The sequence below is a fragment of the Brachyhypopomus gauderio genome, unplaced genomic scaffold (genome assembly GCF_052324685.1).
Source record: "Brachyhypopomus gauderio isolate BG-103 unplaced genomic scaffold, BGAUD_0.2 sc94, whole genome shotgun sequence".
NCBI classification, from domain to species: Eukaryota; Metazoa; Chordata; class Actinopteri; order Gymnotiformes; family Hypopomidae; genus Brachyhypopomus; species Brachyhypopomus gauderio.
Window position 1 is genome coordinate 480,749 of NW_027506915.1, and position 25,629 is coordinate 506,377.

The 25,629-nt window shown below is 45.2% G+C and overlaps 53 non-coding genes across 53 annotated transcripts; 32 read left to right on the forward strand and 21 right to left on the reverse strand.

Annotated features, from left to right (window-relative positions):
- Positions 1-288: 288 nt before the first annotated feature.
- On the reverse strand, positions 289-360 carry trnae-cuc (transfer RNA glutamic acid (anticodon CUC)). The gene has a single exon. It is a non-coding gene; the product is annotated as a tRNA-Glu (tRNA).
- A 204-nt stretch (positions 361-564) lies between these two features.
- Positions 565-637, forward strand: trnak-uuu (transfer RNA lysine (anticodon UUU)). Its single transcript has one exon. It is a non-coding gene; the product is annotated as a tRNA-Lys (tRNA).
- A 618-nt stretch (positions 638-1,255) lies between these two features.
- Positions 1,256-1,327, reverse strand: trnae-cuc (transfer RNA glutamic acid (anticodon CUC)). The gene has a single exon. It is a non-coding gene; the product is annotated as a tRNA-Glu (tRNA).
- A 900-nt stretch (positions 1,328-2,227) lies between these two features.
- trnae-cuc (transfer RNA glutamic acid (anticodon CUC)) lies at positions 2,228-2,299 on the reverse strand. The gene has a single exon. It is a non-coding gene; the product is annotated as a tRNA-Glu (tRNA).
- A 204-nt stretch (positions 2,300-2,503) lies between these two features.
- On the forward strand, positions 2,504-2,576 carry trnak-uuu (transfer RNA lysine (anticodon UUU)). The gene has a single exon. It is a non-coding gene; the product is annotated as a tRNA-Lys (tRNA).
- Positions 2,577-3,194: 618 nt separating this feature from the next.
- On the reverse strand, positions 3,195-3,266 carry trnae-cuc (transfer RNA glutamic acid (anticodon CUC)). Its single transcript has one exon. It is a non-coding gene; the product is annotated as a tRNA-Glu (tRNA).
- A 900-nt stretch (positions 3,267-4,166) lies between these two features.
- Positions 4,167-4,238, reverse strand: trnae-cuc (transfer RNA glutamic acid (anticodon CUC)). Its single transcript has one exon. It is a non-coding gene; the product is annotated as a tRNA-Glu (tRNA).
- A 204-nt stretch (positions 4,239-4,442) lies between these two features.
- trnak-uuu (transfer RNA lysine (anticodon UUU)) lies at positions 4,443-4,515 on the forward strand. Its single transcript has one exon. It is a non-coding gene; the product is annotated as a tRNA-Lys (tRNA).
- A 472-nt stretch (positions 4,516-4,987) lies between these two features.
- On the forward strand, positions 4,988-5,074 carry trnay-gua (transfer RNA tyrosine (anticodon GUA)). Its single transcript is given in 2 exon segments — positions 4,988-5,024; positions 5,039-5,074. It is a non-coding gene; the product is annotated as a tRNA-Tyr (tRNA).
- Positions 5,075-5,135: 61 nt separating this feature from the next.
- trnae-cuc (transfer RNA glutamic acid (anticodon CUC)) lies at positions 5,136-5,207 on the reverse strand. The gene has a single exon. It is a non-coding gene; the product is annotated as a tRNA-Glu (tRNA).
- Positions 5,208-5,411: 204 nt separating this feature from the next.
- Positions 5,412-5,484, forward strand: trnak-uuu (transfer RNA lysine (anticodon UUU)). The gene has a single exon. It is a non-coding gene; the product is annotated as a tRNA-Lys (tRNA).
- A 618-nt stretch (positions 5,485-6,102) lies between these two features.
- Positions 6,103-6,174, reverse strand: trnae-cuc (transfer RNA glutamic acid (anticodon CUC)). The gene has a single exon. It is a non-coding gene; the product is annotated as a tRNA-Glu (tRNA).
- A 750-nt stretch (positions 6,175-6,924) lies between these two features.
- On the forward strand, positions 6,925-7,011 carry trnay-gua (transfer RNA tyrosine (anticodon GUA)). The gene is given in 2 exon segments: positions 6,925-6,961; positions 6,976-7,011. It is a non-coding gene; the product is annotated as a tRNA-Tyr (tRNA).
- Positions 7,012-7,072: 61 nt separating this feature from the next.
- Positions 7,073-7,144, reverse strand: trnae-cuc (transfer RNA glutamic acid (anticodon CUC)). Its single transcript has one exon. It is a non-coding gene; the product is annotated as a tRNA-Glu (tRNA).
- An 897-nt stretch (positions 7,145-8,041) lies between these two features.
- trnae-cuc (transfer RNA glutamic acid (anticodon CUC)) lies at positions 8,042-8,113 on the reverse strand. Its single transcript has one exon. It is a non-coding gene; the product is annotated as a tRNA-Glu (tRNA).
- A 204-nt stretch (positions 8,114-8,317) lies between these two features.
- Positions 8,318-8,390, forward strand: trnak-uuu (transfer RNA lysine (anticodon UUU)). Its single transcript has one exon. It is a non-coding gene; the product is annotated as a tRNA-Lys (tRNA).
- Positions 8,391-8,862: 472 nt separating this feature from the next.
- trnay-gua (transfer RNA tyrosine (anticodon GUA)) lies at positions 8,863-8,949 on the forward strand. Its single transcript is given in 2 exon segments — positions 8,863-8,899; positions 8,914-8,949. It is a non-coding gene; the product is annotated as a tRNA-Tyr (tRNA).
- Positions 8,950-9,286: 337 nt separating this feature from the next.
- On the forward strand, positions 9,287-9,359 carry trnak-uuu (transfer RNA lysine (anticodon UUU)). The gene has a single exon. It is a non-coding gene; the product is annotated as a tRNA-Lys (tRNA).
- A 472-nt stretch (positions 9,360-9,831) lies between these two features.
- trnay-gua (transfer RNA tyrosine (anticodon GUA)) lies at positions 9,832-9,918 on the forward strand. Its single transcript is given in 2 exon segments — positions 9,832-9,868; positions 9,883-9,918. It is a non-coding gene; the product is annotated as a tRNA-Tyr (tRNA).
- A 62-nt stretch (positions 9,919-9,980) lies between these two features.
- On the reverse strand, positions 9,981-10,052 carry trnae-cuc (transfer RNA glutamic acid (anticodon CUC)). The gene has a single exon. It is a non-coding gene; the product is annotated as a tRNA-Glu (tRNA).
- Positions 10,053-10,256: 204 nt separating this feature from the next.
- On the forward strand, positions 10,257-10,329 carry trnak-uuu (transfer RNA lysine (anticodon UUU)). The gene has a single exon. It is a non-coding gene; the product is annotated as a tRNA-Lys (tRNA).
- Positions 10,330-10,802: 473 nt separating this feature from the next.
- On the forward strand, positions 10,803-10,889 carry trnay-gua (transfer RNA tyrosine (anticodon GUA)). The gene is given in 2 exon segments: positions 10,803-10,839; positions 10,854-10,889. It is a non-coding gene; the product is annotated as a tRNA-Tyr (tRNA).
- Positions 10,890-11,226: 337 nt separating this feature from the next.
- Positions 11,227-11,299, forward strand: trnak-uuu (transfer RNA lysine (anticodon UUU)). Its single transcript has one exon. It is a non-coding gene; the product is annotated as a tRNA-Lys (tRNA).
- A 472-nt stretch (positions 11,300-11,771) lies between these two features.
- On the forward strand, positions 11,772-11,858 carry trnay-gua (transfer RNA tyrosine (anticodon GUA)). The gene is given in 2 exon segments: positions 11,772-11,808; positions 11,823-11,858. It is a non-coding gene; the product is annotated as a tRNA-Tyr (tRNA).
- Positions 11,859-12,195: 337 nt separating this feature from the next.
- On the forward strand, positions 12,196-12,268 carry trnak-uuu (transfer RNA lysine (anticodon UUU)). The gene has a single exon. It is a non-coding gene; the product is annotated as a tRNA-Lys (tRNA).
- Positions 12,269-12,740: 472 nt separating this feature from the next.
- On the forward strand, positions 12,741-12,827 carry trnay-gua (transfer RNA tyrosine (anticodon GUA)). The gene is given in 2 exon segments: positions 12,741-12,777; positions 12,792-12,827. It is a non-coding gene; the product is annotated as a tRNA-Tyr (tRNA).
- A 62-nt stretch (positions 12,828-12,889) lies between these two features.
- trnae-cuc (transfer RNA glutamic acid (anticodon CUC)) lies at positions 12,890-12,961 on the reverse strand. The gene has a single exon. It is a non-coding gene; the product is annotated as a tRNA-Glu (tRNA).
- An 897-nt stretch (positions 12,962-13,858) lies between these two features.
- Positions 13,859-13,930, reverse strand: trnae-cuc (transfer RNA glutamic acid (anticodon CUC)). The gene has a single exon. It is a non-coding gene; the product is annotated as a tRNA-Glu (tRNA).
- Positions 13,931-14,134: 204 nt separating this feature from the next.
- trnak-uuu (transfer RNA lysine (anticodon UUU)) lies at positions 14,135-14,207 on the forward strand. Its single transcript has one exon. It is a non-coding gene; the product is annotated as a tRNA-Lys (tRNA).
- Positions 14,208-14,679: 472 nt separating this feature from the next.
- trnay-gua (transfer RNA tyrosine (anticodon GUA)) lies at positions 14,680-14,766 on the forward strand. The gene is given in 2 exon segments: positions 14,680-14,716; positions 14,731-14,766. It is a non-coding gene; the product is annotated as a tRNA-Tyr (tRNA).
- A 62-nt stretch (positions 14,767-14,828) lies between these two features.
- trnae-cuc (transfer RNA glutamic acid (anticodon CUC)) lies at positions 14,829-14,900 on the reverse strand. Its single transcript has one exon. It is a non-coding gene; the product is annotated as a tRNA-Glu (tRNA).
- Positions 14,901-15,641: 741 nt separating this feature from the next.
- On the forward strand, positions 15,642-15,728 carry trnay-gua (transfer RNA tyrosine (anticodon GUA)). The gene is given in 2 exon segments: positions 15,642-15,678; positions 15,693-15,728. It is a non-coding gene; the product is annotated as a tRNA-Tyr (tRNA).
- Positions 15,729-15,790: 62 nt separating this feature from the next.
- Positions 15,791-15,862, reverse strand: trnae-cuc (transfer RNA glutamic acid (anticodon CUC)). The gene has a single exon. It is a non-coding gene; the product is annotated as a tRNA-Glu (tRNA).
- A 204-nt stretch (positions 15,863-16,066) lies between these two features.
- Positions 16,067-16,139, forward strand: trnak-uuu (transfer RNA lysine (anticodon UUU)). The gene has a single exon. It is a non-coding gene; the product is annotated as a tRNA-Lys (tRNA).
- Positions 16,140-17,568: 1,429 nt separating this feature from the next.
- trnay-gua (transfer RNA tyrosine (anticodon GUA)) lies at positions 17,569-17,655 on the forward strand. Its single transcript is given in 2 exon segments — positions 17,569-17,605; positions 17,620-17,655. It is a non-coding gene; the product is annotated as a tRNA-Tyr (tRNA).
- A 338-nt stretch (positions 17,656-17,993) lies between these two features.
- trnak-uuu (transfer RNA lysine (anticodon UUU)) lies at positions 17,994-18,066 on the forward strand. The gene has a single exon. It is a non-coding gene; the product is annotated as a tRNA-Lys (tRNA).
- Positions 18,067-18,684: 618 nt separating this feature from the next.
- On the reverse strand, positions 18,685-18,756 carry trnae-cuc (transfer RNA glutamic acid (anticodon CUC)). The gene has a single exon. It is a non-coding gene; the product is annotated as a tRNA-Glu (tRNA).
- Positions 18,757-18,960: 204 nt separating this feature from the next.
- Positions 18,961-19,033, forward strand: trnak-uuu (transfer RNA lysine (anticodon UUU)). Its single transcript has one exon. It is a non-coding gene; the product is annotated as a tRNA-Lys (tRNA).
- A 470-nt stretch (positions 19,034-19,503) lies between these two features.
- Positions 19,504-19,590, forward strand: trnay-gua (transfer RNA tyrosine (anticodon GUA)). The gene is given in 2 exon segments: positions 19,504-19,540; positions 19,555-19,590. It is a non-coding gene; the product is annotated as a tRNA-Tyr (tRNA).
- Positions 19,591-19,652: 62 nt separating this feature from the next.
- Positions 19,653-19,724, reverse strand: trnae-cuc (transfer RNA glutamic acid (anticodon CUC)). The gene has a single exon. It is a non-coding gene; the product is annotated as a tRNA-Glu (tRNA).
- A 204-nt stretch (positions 19,725-19,928) lies between these two features.
- Positions 19,929-20,001, forward strand: trnak-uuu (transfer RNA lysine (anticodon UUU)). The gene has a single exon. It is a non-coding gene; the product is annotated as a tRNA-Lys (tRNA).
- Positions 20,002-20,619: 618 nt separating this feature from the next.
- trnae-cuc (transfer RNA glutamic acid (anticodon CUC)) lies at positions 20,620-20,691 on the reverse strand. Its single transcript has one exon. It is a non-coding gene; the product is annotated as a tRNA-Glu (tRNA).
- A 204-nt stretch (positions 20,692-20,895) lies between these two features.
- trnak-uuu (transfer RNA lysine (anticodon UUU)) lies at positions 20,896-20,968 on the forward strand. Its single transcript has one exon. It is a non-coding gene; the product is annotated as a tRNA-Lys (tRNA).
- Positions 20,969-21,438: 470 nt separating this feature from the next.
- trnay-gua (transfer RNA tyrosine (anticodon GUA)) lies at positions 21,439-21,525 on the forward strand. The gene is given in 2 exon segments: positions 21,439-21,475; positions 21,490-21,525. It is a non-coding gene; the product is annotated as a tRNA-Tyr (tRNA).
- A 62-nt stretch (positions 21,526-21,587) lies between these two features.
- trnae-cuc (transfer RNA glutamic acid (anticodon CUC)) lies at positions 21,588-21,659 on the reverse strand. Its single transcript has one exon. It is a non-coding gene; the product is annotated as a tRNA-Glu (tRNA).
- Positions 21,660-22,406: 747 nt separating this feature from the next.
- trnay-gua (transfer RNA tyrosine (anticodon GUA)) lies at positions 22,407-22,493 on the forward strand. Its single transcript is given in 2 exon segments — positions 22,407-22,443; positions 22,458-22,493. It is a non-coding gene; the product is annotated as a tRNA-Tyr (tRNA).
- Positions 22,494-22,555: 62 nt separating this feature from the next.
- Positions 22,556-22,627, reverse strand: trnae-cuc (transfer RNA glutamic acid (anticodon CUC)). The gene has a single exon. It is a non-coding gene; the product is annotated as a tRNA-Glu (tRNA).
- A 204-nt stretch (positions 22,628-22,831) lies between these two features.
- Positions 22,832-22,904, forward strand: trnak-uuu (transfer RNA lysine (anticodon UUU)). Its single transcript has one exon. It is a non-coding gene; the product is annotated as a tRNA-Lys (tRNA).
- A 470-nt stretch (positions 22,905-23,374) lies between these two features.
- trnay-gua (transfer RNA tyrosine (anticodon GUA)) lies at positions 23,375-23,461 on the forward strand. The gene is given in 2 exon segments: positions 23,375-23,411; positions 23,426-23,461. It is a non-coding gene; the product is annotated as a tRNA-Tyr (tRNA).
- A 62-nt stretch (positions 23,462-23,523) lies between these two features.
- On the reverse strand, positions 23,524-23,595 carry trnae-cuc (transfer RNA glutamic acid (anticodon CUC)). Its single transcript has one exon. It is a non-coding gene; the product is annotated as a tRNA-Glu (tRNA).
- A 747-nt stretch (positions 23,596-24,342) lies between these two features.
- Positions 24,343-24,429, forward strand: trnay-gua (transfer RNA tyrosine (anticodon GUA)). Its single transcript is given in 2 exon segments — positions 24,343-24,379; positions 24,394-24,429. It is a non-coding gene; the product is annotated as a tRNA-Tyr (tRNA).
- Positions 24,430-24,767: 338 nt separating this feature from the next.
- trnak-uuu (transfer RNA lysine (anticodon UUU)) lies at positions 24,768-24,840 on the forward strand. Its single transcript has one exon. It is a non-coding gene; the product is annotated as a tRNA-Lys (tRNA).
- A 618-nt stretch (positions 24,841-25,458) lies between these two features.
- trnae-cuc (transfer RNA glutamic acid (anticodon CUC)) lies at positions 25,459-25,530 on the reverse strand. The gene has a single exon. It is a non-coding gene; the product is annotated as a tRNA-Glu (tRNA).
- Positions 25,531-25,629: the final 99 nt, after the last annotated feature.

Genomic DNA, 25,629 nt, shown 5'->3' on the forward strand with positions numbered 1-25,629 from the left:
TGGTAGCTCTACATGTCCAACTGGTACAGTGTGAGGTTTCCTCTTTGGTGGACCTTAAAGAGTTGAAAAAGCCACAACCGAACTGGTATCTTTGTCAACGTCCTTGTTTCTGGATCTATGCTGCATGTGCGTCAGAATCCTTCGGTAGCTCAGATGGTAGAGCGGAGGACTGTAGAGGTTAAAGCAGCAATCCTTAGGCCACCGGTTCAAATTCGGTTCGAAGGAAGCTTCTTTTTTTTCCAGGATATTACTGCCTTTAATGTCATGATGAGCAAAAAGTTTTCTGTTTTCCCTGACCGGGAATCGAACCCGGGCCGCGGCGGTGAGAGCGCCGAATCCTAGCCACTAGACCATCAGGGACAGAGATGTTATGCTAATGGATGAAGGCCTTTACATGAGTTCTGGCTGGCCGTTATTCATGAGTGAAGAAAGACCAGAATGTGGGTTATTCGTGACCACACCAGAACATGTGGACCTTTTTGTGTCAAGACTGTCAAATGCTTCCCATGTCAGAGGTCAAGAATATCTGGACATGTTCTGAATCACAGAGCAAGGCTAAACGTAGCCTGGATAGCTCAGTCGGTAGAGCATCAGACTTTTAATCTGAGGGTCCAGGGTTCAAGTCCCTGTTCAGGCGTTGAACTTTACATGACCGTCAGCTCTTGAGCACCGTTCAGTCATCGTCAGGCAGGCTTTTGGATTAAGCTGAACTTCCAGCTTTACGTCTGCCTACCTGTGACTTCCTTGTCATTAATTATTTTGTCTATGTCCTTGTTAATGATGACAAAAAAAACAATTAAAGCCACTCAGCCTTTCCTTTCTCTCTCTCTCTATGTGACATCACAATAGATTTTCTCAAAAAGCAATTCAAATTGTTCTAACCATTGGTGGGACCAACCCGTGGCCTTTTACCATCCACGTGTCCAAAATGCAGTACGCATGCCAATGTTGTTAACAGACATACGTGTTGGTAGCTCTACATGTCCAACTGGTACAGTGTGAGGTTTCCTCTTTGGTGGACCTTAAAGAGTTGAAAAAGCCACAACCGAACTGGTATCTTTGTCAACGTCCTTGTTTCTGGATCTATGCTGCATGTGCGTCAGAATCCTTCGGTAGCTCAGATGGTAGAGCGGAGGACTGTAGAGGTTAAAGCAGCAATCCTTAGGCGACCGGTTCAAATCCGGTTCGAAGGAGGCTTCTTTTTTTCCAGGATATTACTGCCCTTAATGTCATGATGAGCAAAAAGTTTTCTGTTTTCCCTGACCGGGAATCGAACCCGGGCCGCGGCGGTGAGAGCACCGAATCCTAGCCACTAGACCATCAGGGACAGCTATGTTATGCTAATGGATGAAGGCCTTTACATGAGTTCTGGCTGGCCGTTATTCATGAGTGAAGAAAGACCAGAATGTGGGTTATTCGTGACCACACCAGAACATGTGGACCTTTTTGTGTCAAGACTGTCAAATGCTTCCCATGTCAGAGGTCAAGAATATCTGGACATGTTCTGAATCACAGAGCAAGGCTAAACGTAGCCTGGATAGCTCAGTCGGTAGAGCATCAAACTTTTAATCTGAGGGTCCAGGGTTCAAGTCCCTGTTCAGGCGTTGAACTTTACATGACCGTCAGCTCTTGAGCACCGTTCAGTCATCGTCAGGCAGGCTTTTGGATTAAGCTGAACTTCCAGCTTTACGTCTGCCTACCTGTGACTTCCTTGTCATTAATTCTTTTGTCTATGTCCTTGTTAATGATGACAAAAAAAAACACCAATTAAAGCCACTCAGCCTTTCCTTTCTCTCTCTCTCTATGTGACATCACAATAGATTTTCTCAAAAAGCAATTCAAATTGTTCTAACCATTGGTGGGACCAACCCGTGGCCTTTTACCATCCACGTGTCCAAAATGCAGTACGCATGCCAATGTTGTTAACAGACATACGTGTTGGTAGCTCTACATGTCCAACTGGTACAGTGTGAGGTTTCCTCTTTGGTGGACCTTAAAGAGTTGAAAAAGCCACAACCGAACTGGTATCTTTGTCAACGTCCTTGTTTCTGGATCTATGCTGCATGTGCGTCAGAATCCTTCGGTAGCTCAGATGGTAGAGCGGAGGACTGTAGAGGTTAAAGCAGCAATCCTTAGGCCACCGGTTCAAATTCGGTTCGAAGGAAGCTTCTTTTTTTTCCAGGATATTACTGCCTTTAATGTCATGATGAGCAAAAAGTTTTCTGTTTTCCCTGACCGGGAATCGAACCCGGGCCGCGGCGGTGAGAGCGCCGAATCCTAGCCACTAGACCATCAGGGACAGCGATGTTATGCTAATGGATGAAGGCCTTTACATGAGTTCTGGCTGGCCGTTATTCATGAGTGAAGAAAGACCAGAATGTGGGTTATTCGTGACCACACCAGAACATGTGGACCTTTTTGTGTCAAGACTGTCAAATGCTTCCCATGTCAGAGGTCAAGAATATCTGGACATGTTCTGAATCACAGAGCAAGGCTAAACGTAGCCTGGATAGCTCAGTCGGTAGAGCATCAGACTTTTAATCTGAGGGTCCAGGGTTCAAGTCCCTGTTCAGGCGTTGAACTTTACATGACCGTCAGCTCTTGAGCACCGTTCAGTCATCGTCAGGCAGGCTTTTGGATTAAGCTGAACTTCCAGCTTTACGTCTGCCTACCTGTGACTTCCTTGTCATTAATTATTTTGTCTATGTCCTTGTTAATGATGACAAAAAAAACAATTAAAGCCACTCAGCCTTTCCTTTCTCTCTCTCTCTATGTGACATCACAATAGATTTTCTCAAAAAGCAATTCAAATTGTTCTAACCATTGGTGGGACCAACCCGTGGCCTTTTACCATCCACGTGTCCAAAATGCAGTACGCATGCCAATGTTGTTAACAGACATACGTGTTGGTAGCTCTACATGTCCAACTGGTACAGTGTGAGGTTTCCTCTTTGGTGGACCTTAAAGAGTTGAAAAAGCCACAACCGAACTGGTATCTTTGTCAACGTCCTTGTTTCTGGATCTATGCTGCATGTGCGTCAGAATCCTTCGGTAGCTCAGATGGTAGAGCGGAGGACTGTAGAGGTTAAAGCAGCAATCCTTAGGCGACCGGTTCAAATCCGGTTCGAAGGAAGCTTCTTTTTTTCCAGGATATTACTGCCCTTAATGTCATGATGAGCAAAAAGTTTTCTGTTTTCCCTGACCGGGAATCGAACCCGGGCCGCGGCGGTGAGAGCGCCGAATCCTAGCCACTAGACCATCAGGGACAGCTATGTTATGCTAATGGATGAAGGCCTTTACATGAGTTCTGGCTGGCCGTTATTCATGAGTGAAGAAAGACCAGAATGTGGGTTATTCGTGACCACACCAGAACATGTGGACCTTTTTGTGTCAAGACTGTCAAATGCTTCCCATGTCAGAGGTCAAGAATATCTGGACATGTTCTGAATCACAGAGCAAGGCTAAACGTAGCCTGGATAGCTCAGTCGGTAGAGCATCAAACTTTTAATCTGAGGGTCCAGGGTTCAAGTCCCTGTTCAGGCGTTGAACTTTACATGACCGTCAGCTCTTGAGCACCGTTCAGTCATCGTCAGGCAGGCTTTTGGATTAAGCTGAACTTCCAGCTTTACGTCTGCCTACCTGTGACTTCCTTGTCATTAATTCTTTTGTCTATGTCCTTGTTAATGATGACAAAAAAAAACACCAATTAAAGCCACTCAGCCTTTCCTTTCTCTCTCTCTCTATGTGACATCACAATAGATTTTCTCAAAAAGCAATTCAAATTGTTCTAACCATTGGTGGGACCAACCCGTGGCCTTTTACCATCCACGTGTCCAAAATGCAGTATGCATGCCAATGTTGTTAACAGACATACGTGTTGGTAGCTCTACATGTCCAACTGGTACAGTGTGAGGTTTCCTCTTTGGTGGACCTTAAAGAGTTGAAAAAGCCACAACCGAACTGGTATCTTTGTCAACGTCCTTGTTTCTGGATCTATGCTGCATGTGCGTCAGAATCCTTCGGTAGCTCAGATGGTAGAGCGGAGGACTGTAGAGGTTAAAGCAGCAATCCTTAGGCCACCGGTTCAAATTCGGTTCGAAGGAAGCTTCTTTTTTTTCCAGGATATTACTGCCTTTAATGTCATGATGAGCAAAAAGTTTTCTGTTTTCCCTGACCGGGAATCGAACCCGGGCCGCGGCGGTGAGAGCGCCGAATCCTAGCCACTAGACCATCAGGGACAGCGATGTTATGCTAATGGATGAAGGCCTTTACATGAGTTCTGGCTGGCCGTTATTCATGAGTGAAGAAAGACCAGAATGTGGGTTATTCGTGACCACACCAGAACATGTGGACCTTTTTGTGTCAAGACTGTCAAATGCTTCCCATGTCAGAGGTCAAGAATATCTGGACATGTTCTGAATCACAGAGCAAGGCTAAACGTAGCCTGGATAGCTCAGTCGGTAGAGCATCAGACTTTTAATCTGAGGGTCCAGGGTTCAAGTCCCTGTTCAGGCGTTGAACTTTACATGACCGTCAGCTCTTGAGCACCGTTCACTCATCGTCAGGCAGGCTTTTGGATTAAGCTGAACTTCCAGCTTTACGTCTGCCTACCTGTGACTTCCTTGTCATTAATTATTTTGTCTATGTCCTTGTTAATGATGACAAAAAAAACAACAATTAAAGCCACTCAGCCTTTCCTTTCTCTCTCTCTCTATGTGACATCACAATAGATTTTCTCAAAAAGCAATTCAAATTGTTCTAACCATTGGTGGGACCAACCCGTGGCCTTTTACCATCCACGTGTCCAAAATGCAGTACGCATGCCAATGTTGTTAACAGACATACGTGTTGGTAGCTCTACATGTCCAACTGGTACAGTGTGAGGTTTCCTCTTTGGTGGACCTTAAAGAGTTGAAAAAGCCACAACCGAACTGGTATCTTTGTCAACGTCCTTGTTTCTGGATCTATGCTGCATGTGCGTCAGAATCCTTCGGTAGCTCAGATGGTAGAGCGGAGGACTGTAGAGGTTAAAGCAGCAATCCTTAGGCCACCGGTTCAAATCCGGTTCGAAGGAAGCTTCTTTTTTTCCAGGATATTACTGCCTTAAATGTCATGATGAGCAAAAAGTTTCTGTTTTCCCTGACCGGGAATCGAACCCGGGCCGCGGCGGTGAGAGCGCCGAATCCTAGCCACTAGACCATCAGGGACAGCGATGTTATGCTAATGGATGAAGGCCTTTACATGAGTTCTGGCTGGCCGTTATTCATGAGTGAAGAAAGACCAGAATGTGGGTTATTCGTGACCACACCAGAACATGTGGACCTTTTTGTGTCAAGACTGTCAAATGCTTCCCATGTCAGAGGTCAAGAATATCTGGACATGTTCTGAATCACAGAGCAAGGCTAAACGTAGCCTGGATAGCTCAGTCGGTAGAGCATCAGACTTTTAATCTGAGGGTCCAGGGTTCAAGTCCCTGTTCAGGCGTTGAACTTTACATGACCGTCAGCTCTTGAGCACCGTTCAGTCATCGTCAGGCAGGCTTTTGGATTAAGCTGAACTTCCAGCTTTACGTCTGCCTACCTGTGACTTCCTTGTCATTAATTATTTTGTCTATGTCCTTGTTAATGATGACAAAAAAAACAATTAAAGCCACTCAGCCTTTCCTTTCTCTCTCTCTCTATGTGACATCACAATAGATTTTCTCAAAAAGCAATTCAAATTGTTCTAACCATTGGTGGGACCAACCCGTGGCCTTTTACCATCCACGTGTCCAAAATGCAGTACGCATGCCAATGTTGTTAACAGACATACGTGTTGGTAGCTCTACATGTCCAACTGGTACAGTGTGAGGTTTCCTCTTTGGTGGACCTTAAAGAGTTGAAAAAGCCACAACCGAACTGGTATCTTTGTCAACGTCCTTGTTTCTGGATCTATGCTGCATGTGCGTCAGAATCCTTCGGTAGCTCAGATGGTAGAGCGGAGGACTGTAGAGGTTAAAGCAGCAATCCTTAGGCGACCGGTTCAAATCCGGTTCGAAGGAAGCTTCTTTTTTTCCAGGATATTACTGCCCTTAATGTCATGATGAGCAAAAAGTTTTCTGTTTTCCCTGACCGGGAATCGAACCCGGGCCGCGGCGGTGAGAGCGCCGAATCCTAGCCACTAGACCATCAGGGACAGCTATGTTATGCTAATGGATGAAGGCCTTTACATGAGTTCTGGCTGGCCGTTATTCATGAGTGAAGAAAGACCAGAATGTGGGTTATTCGTGACCACACCAGAACATGTGGACCTTTTTGTGTCAAGACTGTCAAATGCTTCCCATGTCAGAGGTCAAGAATATCTGGACATGTTCTGAATCACAGAGCAAGGCTAAACGTAGCCTGGATAGCTCAGTCGGTAGAGCATCAAACTTTTAATCTGAGGGTCCAGGGTTCAAGTCCCTGTTCAGGCGTTGAACTTTACATGACCGTCAGCTCTTGAGCACCGTTCAGTCATCGTCAGGCAGGCTTTTGGATTAAGCTGAACTTCCAGCTTTACGTCTGCCTACCTGTGACTTCCTTGTCATTAATTCTTTTGTCTATGTCCTTGTTAATGATGACAAAAAAAAACACCAATTAAAGCCACTCAGCCTTTCCTTTCTCTCTCTCTCTATGTGACATCACAATAGATTTTCTCAAAAAGCAATTCAAATTGTTCTAACCATTGGTGGGACCAACCCGTGGCCTTTTACCATCCACGTGTCCAAAATGCAGTATGCATGCCAATGTTGTTAACAGACATACGTGTTGGTAGCTCTACATGTCCAACTGGTACAGTGTGAGGTTTCCTCTTTGGTGGACCTTAAAGAGTTGAAAAAGCCACAACCGAACTGGTATCTTTGTCAACGTCCTTGTTTCTGGATCTATGCTGCATGTGCGTCAGAATCCTTCGGTAGCTCAGATGGTAGAGCGGAGGACTGTAGAGGTTAAAGCAGCAATCCTTAGGCCACCGGTTCAAATCCGGTTCGAAGGAAGCTTCTTTTTTTCCAGGATATTACTGCCTTTAATGTCATGATGAGCAAAAAGTTTCTGTTTTCCCTGACCGGGAATCGAACCCGGGCCGCGGCGGTGAGAGCGCCGAATCCTAGCCACTAGACCATCAGGGACAGCAATGTTATGCTAATGAATGAAGGCTTTTACATGAGTTCTGGCTGGCCGTTATTCATGAGTGAAGAAAGACCAGAATGTGGGTTATTCGTGACCACACCAGAACATGTGGACCTTTTTGTGTCAAGACTGTCAAATGCTTCCCATGTCAGAGGTCAAGAATATCTGGACATGTTCTGAATCACAGAGCAAGGCTAAACGTAGCCTGGATAGCTCAGTCGGTAGAGCATCAGACTTTTAATCTGAGGGTCCAGGGTTCAAGTCCCTGTTCAGCCGTTGAACTTTACATGACCGTCAGCTCTTGAGCACCGTTCACTCATCGTCAGGCAGGCTTTTGGATTAAGCTGAACTTCCAGCTTTACGTCTGCCTACCTGTGACTTCCTTGTCATTAATTATTTTGTCTATGTCCTTGTTAATGATGACAAAAAAAACACCAATTAAAGCCACTCAGCCTTTCCTTTCTCTCTCTCTCTATGTGACATCACAATAGATTTTCTCAAAAAGCAATTCAAATTGTTCTAACCATTGGTGGGACCAACCCGTGGCCTTTTACCATCCACGTGTCCAAAATGCAGTACGCATGCCAATGTTGTTAACAGACATACGTATTGGTAGCTCTACATGTCCAACTGGTACAGTGTGAGGTTTCCTCTTTGGTGGACCTTAAAGAGTTGAAAAAGCCACAACCGAACTGGTATCTTTGTCAACGTCCTTGTTTCTGGATCTATGCTGCATGTGCGTCAGAATCCTTTGGTAGCTCAGATGGTAGAGCGGAGGACTGTAGAGGTTAAAGCAGCAATCCTTAGGCCACCGGTTCAAATCCGGTTCGAAGGAAGCTTCTTTTTTTCCAGGATATTACTGCCTTAAATGTCATGATGAGCAAAAAGTTTCTGTTTTCCCTGACCGGGAATCGAACCCGGGCCGCGGCGGTGAGAGCGCCGAATCCTAGCCACTAGACCATCAGGGACAGCAATGTTATGCTAATGAATGAAGGCTTTTACATGAGTTCTGGCTGGCCGTTATTCATGAGTGAAGAAAGACCAGAATGTGGGTTATTCGTGACCACACCAGAACATGTGGACCTTTTTGTGTCAAGACTGTCAAATGCTTCCCATGTCAGAGGTCAAGAATATCTGGACATGTTCTGAATCTCAGAGCAAGGCTAAATGTAGCCTGGATAGCTCAGTCGGTAGAGCATCAGACTTTTAATCTGAGGGTCCAGGGTTCAAGTCCCTGTTCAGGCGTTGAACTTTACATGACCGTCAGCTCTTGAGCACCGTTCACTCATCGTCAGGCAGGCTTTTGGATTAAGCTGAACTTCCAGCTTTACGTCTGCCTACCTGTGACTTCCTTGTCATTAATTATTTTGTCTATGTCCTTGTTAATGATGACAAAAAAAACACCAATTAAAGCCACTCAGCCTTTCCTTTCTCTCTCTCTCTATGTGACATCACAATAGATTTTCTCAAAAAGCAATTCAAATTGTTCTAACCATTGGTGGGACCAACCCGTGGCCTTTTACCATCCACGTGTCCAAAATGCAGTACGCATGTCAATGTTGTTAACAGACATACGTGTTGGTAGCTCTACATGTCCAACTGGTACAGTGTGAGGTTTCCTCTTTGGTGGACCTTAAAGAGTTGAAAAAGCCACAACCGAACTGGTATCTTTGTCAACGTCCTTGTTTCTGGATCTATGCTGCGTGTGCGTCAGAATCCTTCGGTAGCTCAGATGGTAGAGCGGAGGACTGTAGAGGTTAAAGCAGCAATCCTTAGGCCACCGGTTCAAATCCGGTTCGAAGGAAGCTTCTTTTTTTCCAGGATATTACTGCCTTTAATGTCATGATGAGCAAAAAGTTTCTGTTTTCCCTGACCGGGAAGCGAACCCGGGCCGCGGCGGTGAGAGCGCCGAATCCTAGCCACTAGACCATCAGGGACAGCAATGTTATGCTAATGAATGAAGGCTTTTACATGAGTTCTGGCTGGCCGTTATTCATGAGTGAAGAAAGACCAGAATGTGGGTTATTCGTGACCACACCAGAACATGTGGACCTTTTTGTGTCAAGACTGTCAAATGCTTCCCATGTCAGAGGTCAAGAATATCTGGACATGTTCTGAATCACAGAGCAAGGCTAAATGTAGCCTGGATAGCTCAGTCGGTAGAGCATCAGACTTTTAATCTGAGGGTCCAGGGTTCAAGTCCCTGTTCAGGCGTTGAACTTTACATGACCGTCAGCTCTTGAGCACCGTTCACTCATCGTCAGGCAGGCTTTTGGATTAAGCTGAACTTCCAGCTTTACGTCTGCCTACCTGTGACTTCCTTGTCATTAATTATTTTGTCTATGTCCTTGTTAATGATGACAAAAAAAACACCAATTAAAGCCACTCAGCCTTTCCTTTCTCTCTCTCTCTATGTGACATCACAATAGATTTTCTCAAAAAGCAATTCAAATTGTTCTAACCATTGGTGGGACCAACCCGTGGCCTTTTACCATCCACGTGTCCAAAATGCAGTACGCATGTCAATGTTGTTAACAGACATACGTGTTGGTAGCTCTACATGTCCAACTGGTACAGTGTGAGGTTTCCTCTTTGGTGGACCTTAAAGAGTTGAAAAAGCCACAACCGAACTGGTATCTTTGTCAACGTCCTTGTTTCTGGATCTATGCTGCATGTGCGTCAGAATCCTTCGGTAGCTCAGATGGTAGAGCGGAGGACTGTAGAGGTTAAAGCAGCAATCCTTAGGCCACCGGTTCAAATCCGGTTCGAAGGAAGCTTCATTTTTTCCAGGATATTACTGCCTTTAATGTCATGATGAGCAAAAAGTTTTCTGTTTTCCCTGACCGGGAATCGAACCCGGGCCGCGGCGGTGAGAGCGCCGAATCCTAGCCACTAGACCATCAGGGACAGCGATGTTATGCTAATGAATGAAGGCTTTTACATGAGTTCTGGCTGGCCGTTATTCATGAGTGAAGAAAGACCAGAATGTGGGTTATTCGTGACCACACCAGAACATGTGGACCTTTTTGTGTCAAGACTGTCAAATGCTTCCCATGTCAGAGGTCAAGAATATCTGGACATGTTCTGAATCTCAGAGCAAGGCTAAATGTAGCCTGGATAGCTCAGTCGGTAGAGCATCAGACTTTTAATCTGAGGGTCCAGGGTTCAAGTCCCTGTTCAGGCGTTGAACTTTACATGACCGTCAGCTCTTGAGCACCGTTCACTCATCGTCAGGCAGGCTTTTGGATTAAGCTGAACTTCCAGCTTTACGTCTGCCTACCTGTGACTTCCTTGTCATTAATTATTTTGTCTATGTCCTTGTTAATGATGACAAAAAAAAACACCAATTAAAGCCACTCAGCCTTTCCTTTCTCTCTCTCTCTATGTGACATCACAATAGATTTTCTCAAAAAGCAATTCAAATTGTTCTAACCATTGGTGGGACCAACCCGTGGCCTTTTACCATCCACGTGTCCAAAATGCAGTACGCATGTCAATGTTGTTAACAGACATACGTGTTGGTAGCTCTACATGTCCAACTGGTACAGTGTGAGGTTTCCTCTTTGGTGGACCTTAAAGAGTTGAAAAAGCCACAACCGAACTGGTATCTTTGTCAACGTCCTTGTTTCTGGATCTATGCTGCGTGTGCGTCAGAATCCTTCGGTAGCTCAGATGGTAGAGCGGAGGACTGTAGAGGTTAAAGCAGCAATCCTTAGGCCACCGGTTCAAATCCGGTTCGAAGGAAGCTTCTTTTTTTCCAGGATATTACTGCCTTTAATGTCATGATGAGCAAAAAGTTTCTGTTTTCCCTGACCGGGAAGCGAACCCGGGCCGCGGCGGTGAGAGCGCCGAATCCTAGCCACTAGACCATCAGGGACAGCAATGTTATGCTAATGAATGAAGGCTTTTACATGAGTTCTGGCTGGCCGTTATTCATGAGTGAAGAAAGACCAGAATGTGGGTTATTCGTGACCACACCAGAACATGTGGACCTTTTTGTGTCAAGACTGTCAAATGCTTCCCATGTCAGAGGTCAAGAATATCTGGACATGTTCTGAATCACAGAGCAAGGCTAAATGTAGCCTGGATAGCTCAGTCGGTAGAGCATCAGACTTTTAATCTGAGGGTCCAGGGTTCAAGTCCCTGTTCAGGCGTTGAACTTTACATGACCGTCAGCTCTTGAGCACCGTTCACTCATCGTCAGGCAGGCTTTTGGATTAAGCTGAACTTCCAGCTTTACGTCTGCCTACCTGTGACTTCCTTGTCATTAATTATTTTGTCTATGTCCTTGTTAATGATGACAAAAAAAACACCAATTAAAGCCACTCAGCCTTTCCTTTCTCTCTCTCTCTATGTGACATCACAATAGATTTTCTCAAAAAGCAATTCAAATTGTTCTAACCATTGGTGGGACCAACCCGTGGCCTTTTACCATCCACGTGTCCAAAATGCAGTACGCATGTCAATGTTGTTAACAGACATACGTGTTGGTAGCTCTACATGTCCAACTGGTACAGTGTGAGGTTTCCTCTTTGGTGGACCTTAAAGAGTTGAAAAAGCCACAACCGAACTGGTATCTTTGTCAACGTCCTTGTTTCTGGATCTATGCTGCATGTGCGTCAGAATCCTTCGGTAGCTCAGATGGTAGAGCGGAGGACTGTAGAGGTTAAAGCAGCAATCCTTAGGCCACCGGTTCAAATCCGGTTCGAAGGAAGCTTCATTTTTTCCAGGATATTACTGCCTTTAATGTCATGATGAGCAAAAAGTTTCTGTTTTCCCTGACCGGGAAGCGAACCCGGGCCGCGGCGGTGAGAGCGCCGAATCCTAGCCACTAGACCATCAGGGACAGCAATGTTATGCTAATGAATGAAGGCTTTTACATGAGTTCTGGCTGGCCGTTATTCATGAGTGAAGAAAGACCAGAATGTGGGTTATTCGTGACCACACCAGAACATGTGGACCTTTTTGTGTCAAGACTGTCAAATGCTTCCCATGTCAGAGGTCAAGAATATCTGGACATGTTCTGAATCACAGAGCAAGGCTAAATGTAGCCTGGATAGCTCAGTCGGTAGAGCATCAGACTTTTAATCTGAGGGTCCAGGGTTCAAGTCCCTGTTCAGGCGTTGAACTTTACATGACCGTCAGCTCTTGAGCACCGTTCACTCATCGTCAGGCAGGCTTTTGGATTAAGCTGAACTTCCAGCTTTACGTCTGCCTACCTGTGACTTCCTTGTCATTAATTATTTTGTCTATGTCCTTGTTAATGATGACAAAAAAAACACCAATTAAAGCCACTCAGCCTTTCCTTTCTCTCTCTCTCTATGTGACATCACAATAGATTTTCTCAAAAAGCAATTCAAATTGTTCTAACCATTGGTGGGACCAACCCGTGGCCTTTTACCATCCACGTGTCCAAAATGCAGTACGCATGTCAATGTTGTTAACAGACATACGTGTTGGTAGCTCTACATGTCCAACTGGTACAGTGTGAGGTTTCCTCTTTGGTGGACCTTAAAGAGTTGAAAAAGCCACAACCGAACTGGTATCTTTGTCAACGTCCTTGTTTCTGGATCTATGCTGCATGTGCGTCAGAATCCTTCGGTAGCTCAGATGGTAGAGCGGAGGACTGTAGAGGTTAAAGCAGCAATCCTTAGGCCACCGGTTCAAATCCGGTTCGAAGGAAGCTTCATTTTTTCCAGGATATTACTGCCTTTAATGTCATGATGAGCAAAAAGTTTTCTGTTTTCCCTAACCGGGAATCGAACCCGGGCCGCGGCGGTGAGAGCGCCGAATCCTAGCCACTAGACCATCAGGGACAGCGATGTTATGCTAATGAATGAAGGCTTTTACATGAGTTCTGGCTGGCCGTTATTCATGAGTGAAGAAAGACCAGAATGTGGGTTATTCGTGACCACACCAGAACATGTGGACCTTTTTGTGTCAAGACTGTCAAATGCTTCCCAAGTCAGAGGTCAAGAATATCTGGACATGTTCTGAATCACAGAGCAAGGCTAAACGTAGCCTGGATAGCTCAGTCGGTAGAGCATCAGACTTTTAATCTGAGGGTCCAGGGTTCAAGTCCCTGTTCAGCCGTTGAACTTTACATGACCGTCAGCTCTTGAGCACCGTTCACTCATCGTCAGGCAGGCTTTTGGATTAAGCTGAACTTCCAGCTTTACGTCTGCCTACCTGTGACTTCCTTGTCATTAATTATTTTGTCTATGTCCTTGTTAATGATGACAAAAAAAACACCAATTAAAGCCACTCAGCCTTTCCTTTCTCTCTCTCTCTATGTGACATCACAATAGATTTTCTCAAAAAGCAATTCAAATTGTTCTAACCATTGGTGGGACCAACCCGTGGCCTTTTACCATCCACGTGTCCAAAATGCAGTACGCATGCCAATGTTGTTAACAGACATACGTATTGGTAGCTCTACATGTCCAACTGGTACAGTGTGAGGTTTCCTCTTTGGTGGACCTTAAAGAGTTGAAAAAGCCACAACCGAACTGGTATCTTTGTCAACGTCCTTGTTTCTGGATCTATGCTGCATGTGCGTCAGAATCCTTTGGTAGCTCAGATGGTAGAGCGGAGGACTGTAGAGGTTAAAGCAGCAATCCTTAGGCCACCGGTTCAAATCCGGTTCGAAGGAAGCTCCTTTTTTTCCAGGATATTACTGCCTTAAATGTCATGATGAGCAAAAAGTTTCTGTTTTCCCTGACCGGGAATCGAACCCGGGCCGCGGCGGTGAGAGCGCCGAATCCTAGCCACTAGACCATCAGGGACAGCAATGTTATGCTAATGAATGAAGGCTTTTACATGAGTTCTGGCTGGCCGTTATTCATGAGTGAAGAAAGACCAGGATGTGGGTTATTCGTGACCACACCAGAACATGTGGACCTTTTTGTGTCAAGACTGTCAAATGCTTCCCATGTCAGAGGTCAAGAATATCTGGACATGTTCTGAATCTCAGAGCAAGGCTAAATGTAGCCTGGATAGCTCAGTCGGTAGAGCATCAGACTTTTAATCTGAGGGTCCAGGGTTCAAGTCCCTGTTCAGGCGTTGAACTTTACATGACCGTCAGCTCTTGAGCACCGTTCACTCATCGTCAGGCAGGCTTTTGGATTAAGCTGAACTTCCAGCTTTACGTCTGCCTACCTGTGACTTCCTTGTCATTAATTATTTTGTCTATGTCCTTGTTAATGATGACAAAAAAAACACCAATTAAAGCCACTCATCCTTTCCTTTCTCTCTCTCTCTATGTGACATCACAATAGATTTTCTCAAAAAGCAATTCAAATTGTTCTAACCATTGGTGGGACCAACCCGTGGCCTTTTACCATCCACGTGTCCAAAATGCAGTACGCATGTCAATGTTGTTAACAGACATACGTGTTGGTAGCTCTACATGTCCAACTGGTACAGTGTGAGGTTTCCTCTTTGGTGGACCTTAAAGAGTTGAAAAAGCCACAACCGAACTGGTATCTTTGTCAACGTCCTTGTTTCTGGATCTATGCTGCATGTGCGTCAGAATCCTTCGGTAGCTCAGATGGTAGAGCGGAGGACTGTAGAGGTTAAAGCAGCAATCCTTAGGCCACCGGTTCAAATCCGGTTCGAAGGAAGCTTCATTTTTTCCAGGATATTACTGCCTTTAATGTCATGATGAGCAAAAAGTTTTCTGTTTTCCCTGACCGGGAATCGAACCCGGGCCGCGGCGGTGAGAGCGCCGAATCCTAGCCACTAGACCATCAGGGACAGCGATGTTATGCTAATGAATGAAGGCTTTTACATGAGTTCTGGCTGGCCGTTATTCATGAGTGAAGAAAGACCAGAATGTGGGTTATTCGTGACCACACCAGAACATGTGGACCTTTTTGTGTCAAGACTGTCAAATGCTTCCCATGTCAGAGGTCAAGAATATCTGGACATGTTCTGAATCACAAAGCAAGGCTAAACGTAGCCTGGTTAGCTCAGTCGGTAGAGCATCAGACTTTTAATCTGATGGTCCAGGGTTCAAGTCCCTGGCGTTGAACTTTACATGACCGTCAGCTCTTGAGCACCATTCACTCATCGTCAGGCAGGCTTATGGATTAAGCTGAACTTCCAGCTTTACGTCTGCCTACCTGTGACTTCCTTGTCATTAATTCTTTTGTCTATGTCCTTGTTAATGATGACAAAAAAACCCCAATTAAAGCCACTCAGCCTTTCCTTTCTCTCTCTCTATGTGACATCACAATAGATTTTCTCAAAAAGCAATTCAAATTGTTCTAACCATTGGTGGGACCAACCCGTGGCCTTTTACCATCCACGTGTCCAAAATGCAGTACGCATGCCAATGTTGTTAACAGACATACGTGTTGGTAGCTCTACATGTTCAACTGGTACAGTGTGAGGTTTCCTCTTTGGTGGACCTTAAAGAGTTGAAAAAGCCACAACCGAACTGGTATCTTTGTCAACGTCCTTGTTTCTGGATCTATGCTGCATGTGCGTCAGAATCCTTCGGTAGCTCAGATGGTAGAGCGGAGGACTGTAGAGGTTAAAGCAGCAATCCTTAGGCCACCGGTTCAAATCCGGTTCGAAGGAAGCTTCTTTTTTTCCAGGATATTACTGCCTTTAATGTCATGATGAGCAAAAAGTTTTCTGTTTTCCCTGACCGGGAATCGAACCCGGGCCGCAGCGGTGAGAGCGCCGAATCCTAGCCACTAGACCATCAGGGACAGCGATGTTATGCTAATGAATGAAGGCTTTTACATGAGTTCTGGCTGGCCGTTATTCATGAGTGAAGAAAGACCAGAATGTGGGTTATTCGTGACCACACCAGAACATGTGGACCTTTTTGTGTCAAGACTGTCAAATGCTTCCCATGTCAGAGGTCAAGAATATCTGGACATGTTCTGAATCACAGAGAAAGGCTAAACGTAGCCTGGATAGCTCAGTCGGTAGAGCATCAGACTTTTAATCTGAGGGTCCAGGGTTCAAGTCCCTGTTCAGGCGTTGAACTTTACATGACCGTCAGCTCTTGAGCACCGTTCACTCATTGTCAGGCAGGCTTTTGGATTAAGCTGAACTTCCAGCTTTACGTCTGCCTACCTGTGACTTCCTTGTCATTAATTATTTTGTCTATGTCCTTGTTAATGATGACAAAAAAAACACCAATTAAAGCCACTCAGCCTTTCCTTTCTCTCTCTCTCTATGTGACATCACAATAGATTTTCTCAAAAAGCAATTCAAATTGTTCTAACCATTGGTGGGACCAACCCGTGGCCTTTTACCATCCACGTGTCCAAAATGCAGTACGCATGCCAATGTTGTTAACAGACATACGTGTTGGTAGCTCTACATGTCCAACTGGTACAGTGTGAGGTTTCCTCTTTGGTGGACCTTAAAGAGTTGAAAAAGCCACAACCGAACTGGTATCTTTGTCAACGTCCTTGTTTCTGGATCTATGCTGCATGTGTGTCAGAATCCTTCGGTAGCTCAGATGGTAGAGCGGAGGACTGTAGAGGTTAAAGCAGCAATCCTTAGGCCACCGGTTCGAAGGAAGCTTCTTTTTTTCCAGGATATTACTGCCTTTAATGTCATGATGAGCAAAAAGTTTTCTGTTTTCCCTGACCGGGAATCGAACCCGGGCCGCGGCGGTGAGAGTGCCGAATCCTAGCCACTAGACCATCAGGGACAGCGATGTTATGCTAATGGATGAAGGCTTTTACATGAGTTCTGGCTGGCCGTTATTCATGAGTGAAGAAAGACCAGAATGTGGGTTATTCGTGACCACACCAGAACATGTGGACCTTTTTGTGTCAAGACTGTCAAATGCTTCCCATGTCAGAGGTCAAGAATATCTGGACATGTTCTGAATCACAGAGCAAGGCTAAACGTAGCCTGGATAGCTCAGTCAGTAGAGCATCAGACTTTTAATCTGAGGGTCCAGGGTTCAAGTCCCTGTTCAGCCATTGAACTTTACATGACCGTCAGCTCTTGAGCACCATTCACTCATCGTCAGGCAGGCTTTTGGATTAAGCTGAACTTCCAGCTTTACGTCTGCCTACCTGTGACTTCCTTGTCATTAATTATTTTGTCTATGTCCTTGTTAATGATGACAAAAAAAACACCAATTAAAGCCACTCAGCCTTTCCTTTTTCTCTCTCTATGTGACATCACAATAGATTTTCTCAAAAAGCAATTCAAATTGTTCTAACCATTGGTGGGACCAACCCGTGGCCTTTTACCATCCACGTGTCCAAAATGCAGTACGCATGCCAATGTTGTTAACAGACATACGTGTTGGTAGCTCTACATGTCCAACTGGTACAGTGTGAGGTTTCCTCTTTGGTGGACCTTAAAGAGTTGAAAAAGCCACAACCGAACTGGTATCTTTGTCAACGTCCTTGTTTCTGGATCTATGCTGCATGTGCGTCAGAATCCTTCGGTAGCTCAGATGGTAGAGCGGAGGACTGTAGAGGTTAAAGCAACAATCCTTAGGCCACCGGTTCAAATCCGGTTCGAAGGAAGCTTCTTTTTTTCCAGGATATTACTGCCTTTAATGTCATGATGAGCAAAAAGTTTTCTGTTTTCCGTGACCGGGAATCGAACCCGGGCCGCGGCGGTGAGAGCGCCGAATCCTAGCCACTAGACCATCAGGGACAGCAATGTTATGCTAATGGATGAAGGCTTTTACATGAGTTCTGGCTGGCCGTTATTAATGAGTGAAGAAAGACCAGAATGTGGGTTATTCGTGACCACACCAGAACATGTGGACCTTTTTGTGTCAAGACTGTCAAATGCTTCCCATGTCAGAGGTCAAGAATATCTGCACATGTTCTGAATCACAGAGCAAGGCTAAAAGTAGCCTGGATAGCTCAGTCGGTAGAGCATCAGACTTTTAATCTGAGGGTCCAGGGTTCAAGTCCCTGTTCAGGTGTTGAACTTTACATGACCGTCAGCTCTTGAGCACCATTCACTCATCGTCAGGCAGGCTTTTGGATTAAGCTGAACTTCCAGCTTTATGTCTGCCTACCTGTGACTTCCTTGTCATTAATTCTTTTGTCTATGTCCTTGTTAATGATGACAAAAAAACCCCAATTAAAGCCACTCAGCCTTTCCTTTCTCTTTCTCTATGTGACATCACAATAGATTTTCTCAAAAAGCAATTCAAATTGTTCTAACCATTGGTGGGACCAACCCGTGGCCTTTTACCATCCACGTGTCCAAAATGCAGTACGCATGACAATGTTGTTAACAGACATACGTGTTGGTAGCTCTACATGTCCAACTGGTACAGTGTGAGGTTTCCTCTTTGGTGGACCTTAAAGAGTTGAAAAAGCCACAACCGAACTGGTATCTTTGTCAACGTCCTTGTTTCTGGATCTATGCTGCATGTGCGTCAGAATCATTCGGTAGCTCAGATGGTAGAGCGGAGGACTGTAGAGGTTAAAGCAACAATCCTTAGGCCACCGGTTCAAATCCGGTTCGAAGGAAGCTTCTTTTTTTCCAGGATATTACTGCCTTTAATGTCATGATGAGCAAAAAGTTTTCTGTTTTCCCTGACCGGGAATCGAACCCAGGCCGCGGCGGTGAGAGCGCCGAATCCTAGCCACTAGACCATCAGGGACAGCGATGATATGCTAATGGATGAAGGCTTTTACATGAGTTCTGGCTGGCCGTTATTCATGAGTGAAGAAAGACCAGAATGTGGGTTATTCGTGACCACACCAGAACATGTGGACCTTTTTGTGTCAAGACTGTCAAATGCTTCCCATGTCAGAGGTCAAGAATATCTGGACATGTTCTGAATCACAGAGCAAGGCTAAATTTAGCCTGGATAGCTCAGTCGGTAGAGCATCAGACTTTTAATCTGAGGGTCCAGGGTTCAAGTCCCTGTTCAGGCGTTGAACTTTACATGACCGTCAGCTCTTGAGCACCATTCACTCATCGTCAGGCAGGCTTTTGGATTAAGCTGAACTTCCAGCTTTACGTCTGCCTACCTGTGACTTCCTTGTCATTAATTCTTTTGTCTATGTCCTTGTTAATGATGACAAAAAAAACCCCAATTAAAGCCACTCAGCCTTTCCTTTCTCTCTCTCTATGTGACATCACAATAGATTTTCTCAAAAAGCAATTCAAATTGTTCTAACCATTGGTGGGACCAACCCGTGGCCTTTTACCATCCACGTGTCCAAAATGCAGTACGCATGCCAATGTTGTTAACAGACATACGTGTTGGTAGCTCTACATGTCCAACTGGTACAGTGTGAGGTTTCCTCTTTGGTGGACCTTAAAGAGTTGAAAAAGCCACAACCGAACTGGTATCTTTGTCAACGTCCTTGTTTCTGGATCTATGCTGCATGTGCGTCAGAATCCTTCGGTAGCTCAGATGGTAGAGCGGAGGACTGTAGAGGTTAAAGCAGTAATCCTTAGGCCACCGGTTCAAATCCGGTTCGAAGGAAGCTTCTTTTTTTCCAGGATATTACTGCCTTTAATGTCATGATGAGCAAAAAGTTTTCTGTTTTCCCTGACCGGGAATCGAACCCGGGCCGCGGCGGTGAGAGCGCCGAATCCTAGCCACTAGACCATCAGGGACAGCGATGTTATGCTAATGGATGAAGGCTTTTACGTGAGTTCTGGCTGGCCGTTATTAATGAGTGAAGAAAGACCAGAATGTGGGTTATTCGTGACCACACCAGAACATGTGGACCTTTTTGTGTCAAGACTGTCAAATGCTTCCCATGTCAGAGGTCAAGAATATCTGCACATGTTCTGAATCACAGAGCAAGGCTAAACGTAGCCTGGATAGCTCAGTCGGTAGAGCATCAGACTTTTAATCTGAGGGTCCAGGGTTCAAGTCCCTGTTCAGGCGTTGAACTTTACATGACCGTCAGCTCTTGAGCACCATTCACTCATCGTCAGGCAGGCTTTTGGATTAAGCTGAACTTCCAGCTTTACGTCTGCCTACCTGTGACTTCCTTGTCATTAATTCTTTTGTCTATGTCCTTGTTAATGATGACAAAAAAACACCAATTAAAGCCACTCAGCCTTTCCTTTCTCTCTCTCTATGTGACATCACAATAGATTTTCTCAAAAAGCAATTCAAATTGTTCTAACCATTGGTGGGACCAACCCGTGGCCTTTTACCATCCACGTGTCCAAAATGCAGTACGCATGCCAATGTTGTTAACAGACATACGTGTTGGTAGCTCTACATGTCCAACTGGTACAGTGTGAGGTTTCCTCTTTGGTGGACCTTAAAGAGTTGAAAAAGCCACAACCGAACTGGTATCTTTGTCAACGTCCTTGTTTCTGGATCTATGCTGCATGTGCGTCAGAATCATTCGGTAGCTCAGATGGTAGAGCGGAGGACTGTAGAGGTTAAAGCAACAATCCTTAGGCCACCGGTTCAAATCCGGTTCGAAGGAAGCTTCTTTTTTTCCAGGATATTACTGCCTTTAATGTCATGATGAGCAAAAAGTTTTCTGTTTTCCCTGACCGGGAATCGAACCCAGGCCGCGGCGGTGAGAGCGCCGAATCCTAGCCACTAGACCATCAGGGACAGCGATGATATGCTAATGGATGAAGGCTTTTACATGAGTTCTGGCTGGCCGTTATTCATGAGTGAAGAAAGACCAGAATGTGGGTTATTCGTGACCACACCAGAACATGTGGACCTTTTTGTGTCAAGACTGTCAAATGCTTCCCATGTCAGAGGTCAAGAATATCTGGACATGTTCTGAATCACAGAGCAAGGCTAAATTTAGCCTGGATAGCTCAGTCGGTAGAGCATCAGACTTTTAATCTGAGGGTCCAGGGTTCAAGTCCCTGTTCAGGCGTTGAACTTTACATGACCGTCAGCTCTTGAGCACCATTCACTCATCGTCAGGCAGGCTTTTGGATTAAGCTGAACTTCCAGCTTTACGTCTGCCTACCTGTGACTTCCTTGTCATTAATTCTTTTGTCTATGTCCTTGTTAATGATGACAAAAAAAACCCCAATTAAAGCCACTCAGCCTTTCCTTTCTCTCTCTCTATGTGACATCACAATAGATTTTCTCAAAAAGCAATTCAAATTGTTCTAACCATTGGTGGGACCAACCCGTGGCCTTTTACCATCCACGTGTCCAAAATGCAGTACGCATGCCAATGTTGTTAACAGACATACGTGTTGGTAGCTCTACATGTCCAACTGGTACAGTGTGAGGTTTCCTCTTTGGTGGACCTTAAAGAGTTGAAAAAGCCACAACCGAACTGGTATCTTTGTCAACGTCCTTGTTTCTGGATCTATGCTGCATGTGCGTCAGAATCCTTCGGTAGCTCAGATGGTAGAGCGGAGGACTGTAGAGGTTAAAGCAACAATCCTTAGGCCACCGGTTCAAATCCGGTTCGAAGGAAGCTTCTTTTTTTCCAGGATATTACTGCCTTTAATGTCATGATGAGCAAAAAGTTTTCTGTTTTCCCTGACCGGGAATCGAACCCGGGCCGCGGCGCTGAGAGCGCCGAATCCTAGCCACTAGACCATCAGGGACAGCGATGTTATGCTAATGGATGAAGGCTTTTACATGAGTTCTGGCTGGCCGTTATTCATGAGTGAAGAAAGACCAGAATGTGGGTTATTCGTGACCACACCAGAACATGCGGACCTTTTTGTGTCAAGACTGTCAAATGCTTCCCATGTCAGAGGTCAAGAATATCTGGACATGTTCTGAATCACAAAGTAAGGCTAAACGTATCCTGGATAGCTCAGTCGGTAGAGCATCAGTCTTTTAATCTGAGGGTCCAGGGTTCAAGTCCCTGTTCAGGCGTTGAACTTTACATGACCGTCAGCTCTTGAGCACCATTCACTCATCGTCAGGCAGGCTTTTGGATTAAGCTGAACTTCCAGCTTTACGTCTGCCTACCTGTGACTTCCTTGTCATTAATTCTTTTGTCTATGTCCTTGTTAATGATGACAAAAAAAACACCAATTAAAGCCACTCAGCCTTTCCTTTCTCTCTCTCTATGTGACATCACAATAGATTTTCTCAAAAAGCAATTCAAATTGTTCTAACCATTGGTGGGACCAACCCGTGGCCTTTTACCATCCACGTGTCCAAAATGCAGTACGCATGCCAATGTTGTTAACAGACATACGTGTTGGTAGCTCTACATGTCCAACTGGTACAGTGTGAGGTTTCCTCTTTGGTGGACCTTAAAGAGTTGAAAAAGCCACAACCGAACTGGTATCTTTGTCAACGTCCTTGTTTCTGGATCTATGCTGCATGTGCCTCAGAATCCTTCGGTAGCTCAGATGGTAGAGCGGAGGACTGTAGAGGTTAAAGCAGTAATCCTTAGGCCACCGGTTCAAATCCGGTTCGAAGGAAGCTTCTTTTTTTCCAGGATATTACTGCCTTTAATGTCATGATGAGCAAAAAGTTTTCTGTTTTCCCTGACCGGGAATCGAACCCGGGCCGCGGCGGTGAGAGCGCCGAATCCTAGCCACTAGACCATCAGGGACAGCGATGTTATGCTAATGGATGAAGGCTTTTACGTGAGTTCTGGCTGGCCGTTATTAATGAGTGAAGAAAGACCAGAATGTGGGTTATTCGTGACCACACCAGAACATGTGGACCTTTTTGTGTCAAGACTGTCAAATGCTTCCCATGTCAGAGGTCAAGAATATCTGGACATGTTCTGAATCACAGAGCAAAGCTAAACGTAGCCTGGATAGCTCAGTCGGTAGAGCATCAGACTTTTAATCTGAGGGTCCAGGGTTCAAGTCCCTGTTCAGGTGTTGAACTTTACATGACCGTCAGCTCTTGAGCACCATTCACTCATCGTCAGGCAGGCTTTTGGATTAAGCTGAACTTCCAGCTTTACGTCTGCCTACCTGTGACTTCCTTGTCATTAATTCTTTTGTCTATGTCCTTGTTAATGATGACAAAAAAAACCCCAATTAAAGCCACTCAGCCTTTCCTTTCTCTCTCTCTATGTGACATCACAATAGATTTTCTCAAAAAGCAATTCAAATTGTTCTAACCATTGGTGGGACCAACCCGTGGCCTTTTACCATCCACGTGTCCAAAATGCAGTACGCATGCCAATGTTGTTAACAGACATACGTGTTGGTAGCTCTACATGTCCAACTGGTACAGTGTGAGGTTTCCTCTTTGGTGGACCTTAAAGAGTTGAAAAAGCCACAACCGAACTGGTATCTTTGTCAACGTCCTTGTTTCTGGATCTATGCTGCATGTGCGTCAGAATCCTTCGGTAGCTCAGATGGTAGAGCGGAGGACTGTAGAGGTTAAAGCAACAATCCTTAGGCCACCGGTTCAAATCCGGTTCGAAGGAAGCTTCTTTTTTTCCAGGATATTACTGCCTTTAATGTCATGATGAGCAAAAAGTTTTCTGTTTTCCCTGACCGGGAATCGAACCCGGGCCGCGGCGCTGAGAGCGCCGAATCCTAGCCACTAGACCATCAGGGACAGCGATGTTATGCTAATGGATGAAGGCTTTTACATGAGTTCTGGCTGGCCGTTATTCATGAGTGAAGAAAGACCAGAATGTGGGTTATTCGTGACCACACCAGAACATGCGGACCTTTTTGTGTCAAGACTGTCAAATGCTTCCCATGTCAGAGGTCAAGAATATCTGGACATGTTCTGAATCACAAAGTAAGGCTAAACGTATCCTGGATAGCTCAGTCGGTAGAGCATCAGTCTTTTAATCTGAGGGTCCAGGGTTCAAGTCCCTGTTCAGGCGTTGAACTTTACATGACCGTCAGCTCTTGAGCACCATTCACTCATCGTCAGGCAGGCTTTTGGATTAAGCTGAACTTCCAGCTTTACGTCTGCCTACCTGTGACTTCCTTGTCATTAATTCTTTTGTCTATGTCCTTGTTAATGATGACAAAAAAAACACCAATTAAAGCCACTCAGCCTTTCCTTTCTCTCTCTCTATGTGACATCACAATAGATTTTCTCAAAAAGCAATTCAAATTGTTCTAACCATTGGTGGGACCAACCCGTGGCCTTTTACCATCCACGTGTCCAAAATGCAGTACGCATGCCAATGTTGTTAACAGACATACGTGTTGGTAGCTCTACATGTCCAACTGGTACAGTGTGAGGTTTCCTCTTTGGTGGACCTTAAAGAGTTGAAAAAGCCACAACCGAACTGGTATCTTTGTCAACGTCCTTGTTTCTGGATCTATGCTGCATGTGCGTCAGAATCCTTCGGTAGCTCAGATGGTAGAGCGGAGGACTGTAGAGGTTAAAGCAACAATCCTTAGGCCACCGGTTCAAATCCGGTTCGAAGGAAGCTTCTTTTTTTCCAGGATATTACTGCCTTTAATGTCATGATGAGCAAAAAGTTTTCTGTTTTCCGTGACCGGGAATCGAACCCGGGCCGCGGCGGTGAGAGCGCCGAATCCTAGCCACTAGACCATCAGGGACAGCAATGGTATGCTAATGGATGAAGGCTTTTACATGAGTTCTGGCTGGCCGTTATTAATGAGTGAAGAAAGACCAGAATGTGGGTTATTCGTGACCACACCAGAACATGTGGACCTTTTTGTGTCAAGACTGTCAAATGCTTCCCATGTCAGAGGTCAAGAATATCTGCACATGTTCTGAATCACAGAGCAAGGCTAAAAGTAGCCTGGATAGCTCAGTCGGTAGAGCATCAGACTTTTAATCTGAGGGTCCAGGGTTCAAGTCCCTGTTCAGGTGTTGAACTTTACATGACCGTCAGCTCTTGAGCACCATTCACTCATCGTCAGGCAGGCTTTTGGATTAAGCTGAACTTCCAGCTTTATGTCTGCCTACCTGTGACTTCCTTGTCATTAATTCTTTTGTCTATGTCCTTGTTAATGATGACAAAAAAACCCCAATTAAAGCCACTCAGCCTTTCCTTTCTCTTTCTCTATGTGACATCACAATAGATTTTCTCAAAAAGCAATTCAAATTGTTCTAACCATTGGTGGGACCAACCCGTGGCCTTTTACCATCCACGTGTCCAAAGTGCAGTACGCATGACAATGTTGTTAACAGACATACGTGTTGGTAGCTCTACATGTCCAACTGGTACAGTGTGAGGTTTCCTCTTTGGTGGACCTTAAAGAGTTGAAAAAGCCACAACCGAACTGGTATCTTTGTCAACGTCCTTGTTTCTGGATCTATGCTGCATGTGCGTCAGAATCATTCGGTAGCTCAGATGGTAGAGCGGAGGACTGTAGAGGTTAAAGCAACAATCCTTAGGCCACCGGTTCAAATCCGGTTCGAAGGAAGCTTCTTTTTTTCCAGGATATTACTGCCTTTAATGTCATGATGAGCAAAAAGTTTTCTGTTTTCCCTGACCGGGAATCGAACCCAGGCCGCGGCGGTGAGAGCGCCGAATCCTAGCCACTAGACCATCAGGGACAGCGATGATATGCTAATGGATGAAGGCTTTTACATGAGTTCTGGCTGGCCGTTATTCATGAGTGAAGAAAGACCAGAATGTGGGTTATTCGTGACCAC